At 37.9% G+C, this 8,274-nt stretch overlaps 1 protein-coding gene across 2 annotated transcripts in view; it reads left to right on the forward strand.

The window, feature by feature from the left end:
* dipk2ab (divergent protein kinase domain 2Ab) overlaps nt 1-8,274 on the forward strand; it is a 47,057-nt gene that overhangs the window by 10,080 nt on the left and 28,703 nt on the right. The gene's annotated exons all lie outside the window — the stretch shown is intronic.

Here is an 8,274-nt window from a genome sequence, read left to right on the forward strand (position 1 = left end):
TAAAAAATGCCGCTGTAAATTATAGGGTGTGCTACTTTCCCTGCCTCTCTGTTTCCATTCCTGGCTGTGTAGTTTGCAAGCCACATTTCGGTTCTCAAGTTTGAAGTCCTGCCCCTGTAATCTTGAAGGACCTCAATTGGGAAGTGTTTAATTGCAGCCTTATAGGCCAAAACTGATGTATTTGTCTTGCCTTAATACATTTTAAAGATTTTTGAATTATATAAATATTTAATGGTCATTATACGATTCTTAAACTGTGATTATCGCCTTTAAGCGATTGAAGATATCGCAAAAACTGCCTTACAGAATAGGCTGGTTTCCTATCAGTACAGTTATAATGTATCTCACAGACATACTGTTTTTGCCTTCACATCAGTGCATTTCTCCTGACATTCCATGCTACTTGCCATCTTGACATGGCAATGATAATAAGGGCCACTATATGATGAATTTTCAATACTGATTTACAATTGGACGATCGATTTCAATTTCACTTGTCATTGACCGCAGCTGGTAAATGCCCAGAACAACAAAATAACACAAGCCCTTTCAAAACATTCGGTGTCTTACTGACTTCTAATCTATCACCAGGTCCTGACACCCTCTGGCATTTGCTAAACAAATAGGAGATGAACCCAATCTATAAAATCTGATTAGTTGTGTGTGGTCCCTGTCATTCGGCACCCTCCTCTTTTGTCTCTCTATTAGTTTTTCACTCTTTGTTGCTTGTTCTGCAGTGCCTCTCTTTTTGCCATCCAGAAAAAAAGTTTGTAATGCCATTACATATCAGTTCAAAGCACCCTGTGATTTATTATCCAATCCTCCGGTCCACTTCCAGAACCTCTTCTCCTTCCGTCTATCTGTGATTCCGCCCATCATTATTCTCTTTGAGCTGTTCCTGCATGTTTTCCAGTGCTCATAAATAGTTCATTCTGTGCTGAACTTGTGAACCATTGGCATGGGAAATCCCTTCCCCCCTGGCAGTACTCTGGATAACCTGAACTCTCAGAGCACCAGAGGAGCTTCCAGGAGACCCTGAAGGGTGGTTTAGTGCCTTTGGCTGTTCCTTACACACACAAAAAATGCTGTAATATTTTAGGAACAGAAGGAAATGAGTGGTTGTGCACAAACTCATAAATAATTGATGGCATCTATGCTTGGTGTATACCAATTCAGGGAAGATGCTCTTGTAGATTTATAAGGCTAGACTTTCATTGTTGTGAACTTTGCGATGCTAGAAACTACTGCGGTGGTACAGTGATGGTATCAGATCATAATTATCATTTATTTAATTGTTCATACATACAAGTTTGAGGAAGCTTCTTTAAAATAGTTTGGCAACCCACAATTTCAAAGTTGCTAAACTACAGGAAATCCACTCCTAAAAAAATACTTTAATTCTTTAAACGCTACTAATGAAAAGGAACTACTACATTGAAAATATTTATTTGAGCAATATTTCGATGTATTTACCTTCAGTTAGTGTGCCAGCATTAAACAGAGAAGTGTTCACTACATACAATTAATACAATTAGAAACTAGTATCTGGGACTTCACAGACCTGCACACTGTATGATAAAAAAATATAGTTTATGAGAGTGTGTTTGATTATTACCTCACTTGGTTGTAAAGCTTGATTAAATGCAATTTATAAACAAACATTAATGTGAATTGTTGTTGTGCTGCATTGCTAATTTTAATAAGTTCCTTGGTAATAGGAAAGCTACAGTACAAAAATTATTTTAAGCTGCCAAGCTATTGCCATGTTTCTAAGAAATTGAGTTGCATACCTTCACTGTGCATGTATAGTAGTATTTACTGTTTGTGTACTTTGAAGAATACCGCAAAATTAGCATCCTTCCAAGTCCAAATTTTTTTTAAAATAAATCCCAGAGTACTGCTGTGGTATATATCAGTTTAACATAGCAATATTAAGGCCTTTTCACACTGAACACAAAATTTGGCGCGATGACACTTTTAAATCAAAACAATAGATCCCTATGGGGCTATTCACACCAGGCACGATCATTCGCGGCGCGCAAAAGTGAGAATTTTTTTTCTCGTCCTGTGTCGATTTTTTTCCCCGTTACTCACATTCTTAATATAATTTATATTAATTCTCCACTGAATCATGTGATCTGGAGAGCACTGTCCATTTTCTTCCATGTGCGTGAGTGTTATATGAGTCTCAGCATGTTCAATCTCTTGATCTTCTGAATTTAAAATATCCTGTAAAAAAATCGAGTGAAACGTTTTACTCGTGAAATATGAAAGCAAATAGACATGATTATGATGATATATTTTCTGTATGTGTTTTGTATGCAGCTCATGGTATTTTGTTATAGCAATAAAGGATGTTTATTATGACAAATATTAGCAGTGTAGCGTTCAACATACAAAGAGTGCATGTGTCTGCTTATTATAGAATCAAAATCAACTATAGATCACAATTGAAAGTTATTACAAGCACTCGATGATGGTTTAAAGTGGGTAAGCAAATACATTAATAATTAAATTTTCAAGTGTAGCTTGATGCTAGTTGTACTTCTAATTATATTTTAGGATGCATTCTTCTAAGCGTTATAGATAGTTTGTTTCTGGTGTAGAACCAAACTTTGTTTATCTTAATTTAATGCTGTATATTGAGCAGCAGACAATGTTAAATCCATATATGAGATGCATATCTGAGGAAAAATGCATTGTTGGTCGGCGCCACTTAGCGTGTAGGCGTGAATTAGCAGAAGGCAAACAATCGTTTGGCGCTCGGTGTGAAAGCACCATTTGTCGGTGATTCGCCTCACTTTTCCGCATCGCGGTCAGTGTAAAACGCCCTTTATTCTGCTTTCTGATACTTTCTTTCTTTATGTTGTGCATATTTTTTAGTTTATATAAAAAATATATAATAGTGATATACTAACCCTTAAACATGTCCGAATTTGAAAAAGAAAAAAAATCACTTACCTGAGACGATGAGTGAGCGCTTGGCTGCTGATCCGCCATTTTGGCACCAGTGGTTTAAAACAGTGGCGGGGCACATGCGCACTTCGTCGAATCTATTCATCTTCCCTCGGATAGTAATGCCTGTGACAATGATGACGTATTTTTGACAGTCCTTTCGCAAACCGAACTTCGTGGTCGCAATTCGCATGTCGTGCGTGTAACAGAGCTGTTGTGAAAATAAGCGTTGTGTCTGTAAACTGTCAGAGTCGTACATTTTGAAGTTGTACTCTAACAAACACACAAAATCTCGTATCTGTAATCTGTCATGGCCGTAGATTTTGGAATCCAACTCTGACAAAAAACAGAATTACATACAATACTTTAAAATTACGCACGAGTAAATTAAAATGACACACAAATGCTTTGAATTACGTATGATTATTTTTGACCGTAATTTTACTCCATAGTTCTTCCTCTCAGCTGTGTGAGAAAACCGGCCTGTTTTTGTCAGTGGAAACCAATCCTCAGAGCAGTTGTAAGGTTGGCCCACAACACGCTCCCCTTTTCTGTCCACTGAATTCACTGTGCTGCAAGTCACGTGGAAAGCAATTCGTCCCAAAGGAATAAATATTTTTAGAAAGCAATATGATGGCCAGAAATAATGAATCGCGTGTGATATGAAAGGCCTTTGTTTTAAAAGGCCCACAATCCTGCCATGAAATGCTGAAGCCAACCGTTGTGTTTATATTACACTATTCATATAAACTGTAAAAATTTCCTCTTTCAAGCAGCCAGGTTTTAACCATTAAAGCAGCGTTATGCTTTGTTCTCTGCTGATTTCTTGAGTAGGTTGAGACGATTCTGTGACCCACATTCTTTGCAGAGATGGTTATTAATTCACACTTTCATGAGCCGACATTCCCTGCATTTTATCTTTTGTCTGTGAATCTGTGATGCATGAGGTCATTGTCCGATAGATGTAGAGGCTGGTTTAGGGGATCTTGCGCAAATTTAGCCAGGAGCACGGTACTTTGTTAACAGCCCCCCGTTAGCATAGGCTCTGCCTGCTCAGCCAGCCTGACAACAGGACATGACAAGCCTGTGGGGTTAACGCAGTCAAGGGTGCAGTGCTTGCCTCCAGAATGGTTGCTTGTCGAGACGCTCCTCCATGCACCTGACATACTTTGTGTTTTCAGCTGGACAACAAAAAAGGCAAAACGGTACTTCTGAAATCTCCCCCTGGATTGTGGAGTCAAATGAGGGAAGGGTTTTGATAAAGTAAAATAAAAACGGCATTAAAGGGATTCGAACACAGCCAGTCAATTGCCAATTAGCAGATAATGTTTAAGCCACTGCATTTGCACATTGTTTGCTGAATGTGTAGTGTAGACCACAACAGTTGGGTAATAATTCCATTCAGATTCATGGAGAAGTTCGTTTTTAAACACTGATATATGTGTCTGTGTAAGCTGCAAGTCTTAGCTACAAGTTTTTTTTCTTCGTTACAAGTTTTTGCAGGCTAGGTAGTTTGTTAGGTAATTTAAACACTGTGAATAAGATTTACATTTACACGAGGAGCAAAATTGCATTAGATATTAAGACTTATTTTTAGAAAATATATCTTGCATTGAGTTTATTTTCTTACCCCTTTAGCAAAGACTAAATTTAGTGAACGACAACAACAAAAATACTGTAACTGCTTTGTTTTCCTCTCCGAATGACACACAAATGCTTTGAATTACGTATGATTATTTTTGACAGTAATTTTACTCCATAGTTCTTCCTCTCAGCTGTGTGAGAAAACCGGCCTGTTTTTGTCAGTGGAAACCAATCCTCAGAGCAGTTGTAAGGTTGGCCCACAACACGCTCCCCTTTTCTGTCCACTGAATTCACTGTGCTGCAAGTCACGTGGAAAGCAATTCGTCCCAAAGGAATAAATATTTTTAGAAAGCAATATGATGGCCAGAAATAATGAATCGCGTGTGATATGAAAGGCCTTTGTTTTAAAAGGCCCACAATCCTGCCATGAAATGCTGAAGCCAACCGTTGTGTTTATATTACACTATTCATATAAACTGTAAAAATTTCCTCTTTCAAGCAGCCAGGTTTTAACCATTAAAGCAGCGTTATGCTTTGTTCTCTGCTGATTTCTTGAGTAGGTTGAGACGATTCTGTGACCCACATTCTTTGCAGAGATGGTTATTAATTCACACTTTCATGAGCCGACATTCCCTGCATTTTATCTTTTGTCTGTGAATCTGTGATGCATGAGGTCATTGTCCGATAGATGTAGAGGCTGGTTTAGGTGATCTTGCGCAAATTTAGCCAGGAGCACGGTACTTTGTTAACAGCCCCCCGTTAGCATAGGCTCTGCCTGCTCAGCCAGCCTGACAACAGGACATGACAAGCCTGTGGGGTTAACGCAGTCAAGGGTGCAGTGCTTGCCTCCAGAATGGTTGCTTGTCGAGACGCTCCTCCCTGCACCTGACATACTTTGTGTTTTCAGCTGGAGAACAAAAAAGGCAAAACGGTACTTCTGAAATCTCCCCCTGGATTGTGGAGTCAAATGAGGGAAGGGTTTTGATAAAGTAAAATAAAAACGGCATTAAAGGGATTCAAACACAGCCAGTCAATTGCCAATTAGCAGATAATGTTTAAGCCACTGCATTTGCACATTGTTTGCTGAATGTGTAGTGTAGACCACAACAGTTGGGTAATAATTCCATTCAGATTCATGGAGAAGTTTGTTTTTAAACACTGATATATGTGTCTGTGTAAGCTGCAAGTCTTAGCTACAAGTTTTTTTTTCTTCGTTACGAGTTTTTGCAGGCTAGGTAGTTTATGTTAGGTAATTTAAACACTGTGAATAAGATTTACATTTACACGAGGAGCAAAATTGCATTAGATATTAAGACTTATTTTTAGAAAATATATCTTGCATTGAGTTTATTTTCTTACCCCAAAGAAAAGACTAATTTTCTTAGCAAAGACTAAATTTAGTGAACGACAACAACAAAAATACTGTAACTGCTTTGTTTTCCTCTCCTGTTGAGGTAATTCAGTAAAAAGACAACCAAGACCGGGTCAAGAGCATCATGTGCAGAAAGCATCATGTGTGCTGCTTTATGGGATGAGTCAGATTTAATAAGCACACAGTCTTGTACTTGAATCATTTCTGAATACTTTTTTTTTTTTGCTTCTAAATGTTGATTTTTCAAGTTTAGTGGCTGTTTTGGTTCAAGGATGATGCCCTTGCAGAAAATGAATGCCAAGTTCTTTTTCTGCTCTGGTGGTCACTGGTGCCTCCCACACTTTTGCAATCCTGTCAGCTAATAAAACCCACACCTTCTAAATGGAGATGTAGTCTGTCTAGTGTATGGTGGTCCAACTGCACAACAAGAAACAGACATCTGCTCACCACCTCAGCCATTTTGCAAGTGTATCTCACTGGTGTTTCATAACTTGACCTATTCAAATTTCAAGAAAAAAAATTAACTTGTGTTACATAATTTTATTTAGTACCGCTAAGAGGGTTTTTGCTTAAGTGCACACATATTAGTTGACTCTGTGGGACATAATCTATTTCCGACATGCAGGCTCATCTTAACAATTTAAAAAAAAATTGGAAAATGTTCTTTGTGGGCAGGATCTGTCCATTTATTGTAGCCACATGAAACAGAATCACATTACACATACACAAGTTTATTTTTAATTTGCATGAAATTTGCTTAATTTTATAATAAGATTTCCCTTAACTCTGTCCGCTGTCTTGGATGAAGTATGTCACAATTTCCAACTGCACAACAAGAAACAGACATCTGCTCACCACCTCAGCCATTTTGCAAGTGTATCTCACTGGTGTTTCATAACTTGACCTATTCAAATTTCAAGAAAAAAAATTAACTTGTGTTACATAATTTTATTTAGTACCGCTAAGAGGGTTTTTGCTTAAGTGCACACATATTAGTTGACTCTGTGGGACATAATCTATTTCCGACATGCAGGCTCATCTTAACAATTTTAAAAAAAATTGGAAAATGTTCTTTGTGGGCAGGATCTGTCCATTTATTGTAGCCACATGAAACAGAATCACATTACACATACACAAGTTTATTTTTAATTTGCATGAAATTTGCTTAATTTTATAATAATATTTCCCTTAACTCTGTCCGCTGTCTTGGATGAAGTATGTCACAATTTTTAGTGTGCACTATACAAAACACAAAACTTGTGTCTGAAATTAGGGTGACCATACGTCCTCTCTTCCCTGGACATGTCCTCTTTTTGGACCTAAAAAAATGCATCAGTCCCAAAATCGCCCAAAATGTCCAGGATTTGGATGTTTTCTTACATGTTGCTTCCTCAACGTGTGATTCGCTCACGCTATTTTCGTGTCCACTCCTTTAAACATTCTAATATAATTTTGACGCATCAGGGAGCCGCTCTCAGTTTGCAGCGTATTTAAATCTCTTTTGAATGAGCGTTTGCGCAGTTCACTTTCGATTTCGCGATCACACGCACTGTGTAAAGGGAGCACATCTTACAAGATCAGATATTTGTCAATGAGTTCAGGATCTGTTGAGCAGCAAATACTCCAGCATGGTCTTGTGAGGTAAATCTCCTTATTCTTGACTAGAGATCAGTCAAATCTGACTCCGACAGCTCTTGTTGGATGCAGGGTTGCCAAGTCCGCATTTTTTCCACAGAATTGGGCTACTTTTAAACTGTTGCCATGGGTTGATTTTCCCAAGTGGGGTTAAAGGTTTGAAATATTGCATAAATTACATTTAACTGAAATGCTTGTATTGAAACATTTTGCATTCTACCTATGATAAAACTTTTTATGGACTTTTACATTAACTGTCCCATCCTGGTGGAATGACCTGCCCAACTTAATCTAAGCAGCTGAGTCCTTAATCATTTTCAAGAAACAACTGAAAACACATCTATTTCAACTTCATTTGACCCTCTAACTCTAGCACTCTCTATTATAATGCTAATTCTAATTTGATATGCTTGCTATTTTTATTAAAGGGGTCATTTGATGCTATTTTAAAGATAATTATTTGGTGTAACAGAATATGTTGACATGCTTTAATGTTCAAAAAACACATTATTTTTCAAATACAGTACATTATTGTAGGTCCTCTATGCCCCTCCTCTCTCAAACATGTCGTTTTTAAACAAAACCCCCTCCTTTGACAAGCGCAGTCTGCTCTGATTGGCCAGCTGACCCAGTGCATTGTGATTGGCCGAACACCACAAGCACGCGTCGGAAATGTAACGCCCCTTACCATAATCGCGAGCTTCAGCTTTCAAAGTAAATATCAAGAC

Source organism: Sinocyclocheilus grahami, unplaced genomic scaffold, assembly GCF_001515645.1.
Source record: "Sinocyclocheilus grahami isolate Dianchi unplaced genomic scaffold, SAMN03320097.WGS_v1.1 scaffold98.1, whole genome shotgun sequence".
In the NCBI taxonomy this organism is placed as follows: Eukaryota; Metazoa; Chordata; class Actinopteri; order Cypriniformes; family Cyprinidae; genus Sinocyclocheilus; species Sinocyclocheilus grahami.